This window comes from Bison bison, unplaced genomic scaffold (genome assembly GCF_000754665.1).
Source record: "Bison bison bison isolate TAMUID 2011002044 unplaced genomic scaffold, Bison_UMD1.0 scf7180017864456, whole genome shotgun sequence".
In the NCBI taxonomy this organism is placed as follows: domain Eukaryota; kingdom Metazoa; phylum Chordata; class Mammalia; order Artiodactyla; family Bovidae; genus Bison; species Bison bison.
In genome coordinates, this window is record NW_011495018.1 from 28286709 (window position 1) to 28287962 (window position 1254).

The following is a 1254-nucleotide window of genomic DNA, read 5'->3' on the forward strand; positions in this document are numbered from 1 at the left end:
CGCCCAGGGCATTTGCCTCCATCCTCACCCCAGGTTCTGGGTACCCCCATCCTCCTGACTCCACCCCCTTCAAGCCCAGGGTTGTCTACACCCACAGCCCTTAGGGACTTAAAGTCATGGGGCTTGGTTGAATGCCCCTTCCCCAAACCTTCCGTTTAGGTGGCTGGTAGTAGAGGGGTAAAGCTCTGGACTCCTCTCTTCTGCCACCTATCCCAGCTCCAAGTTTTTTAAAAAATAATATTATTAAAAATGTAAGTTTAAAAAAAAAATCACTCCTGTCCCCCCTCTTCCCCTTATTAAAGGTCCAGCTACCTCCCTTCGCCTGGCATATGGGGAGCTTAGAGCCCATGTGGAGGAAGGGGGCTGTGCATTACCATTTGATAACAGTTTGAGAACTTCAGACCAAGGAGACACTTTGCCATCTCTCTTCCCTTCTCCTCTGGGGTGATTGGAGTGGGGAAGGCACGCCATGGGGCAGGGGGCCATTGATGGCCTCGCCTGTGTGACAAGCCCCTGCTGTTGTCTCTGTCTCCCTCCTCTAGGACTCTGGCCTGCCCTCCTAGTGCTTGTGACTCCCTCTCTCCCAGCCCCCACCCCCTCCCTCCACGGTGTGTATATTCTTCACAAGCCCTCCACTAGAGCAGCTGTCTGCATGGTGGGAGGGGGAGGCTCCCTCCCTCAGGGAGTGTGGAGGGAAGGGAACAGCCTTGTTTGTTACTGTGTTTTTTGTTTTGTCTCAGTTGGGCAGGCATTGGGGTAGAGGAGGGGGTTCATGTACTCTCCAGTACTCTCCTTTCCCACCTTCTCAAACTGCGTATCTAGTCCTCTCCTGCCCTTCAGAGGGGTAGGAGCCACTGAGGGTGTCCCCAGCTCTAAGCCCACCAGGGAGCAATAGGCTTTTGTCCTCCAGCTGAAGTAAAGGCTCTTCATCTCCCAATATCTCCTCCCTCCCCTTCTTCACAGAAGGACAGGGGAGGCAGCCAGGATCCTCAGCTCTGTCTCACAATTGGATGGATGTGTGGAGGCTCCAGGCCCAGGGTGAGGCCAAGAGCAGGGTCCCATGCGTCTGGGCTCAGCTTTGTGGCTTCGCTGCCTTCTCCTGTGGCCAGTTCCAGAAGTGTTAGCACCACCTCTCCCCACTCTTCCTTCTGGATTTGGGGCCCTGCACATCCTGTTTCCTCCACTCCAGCTGCCACTATTGGAAGGATATTGTGTCAGGAGCTGAGGGAAGGGGTAGGGAAGATGGATGTCCCA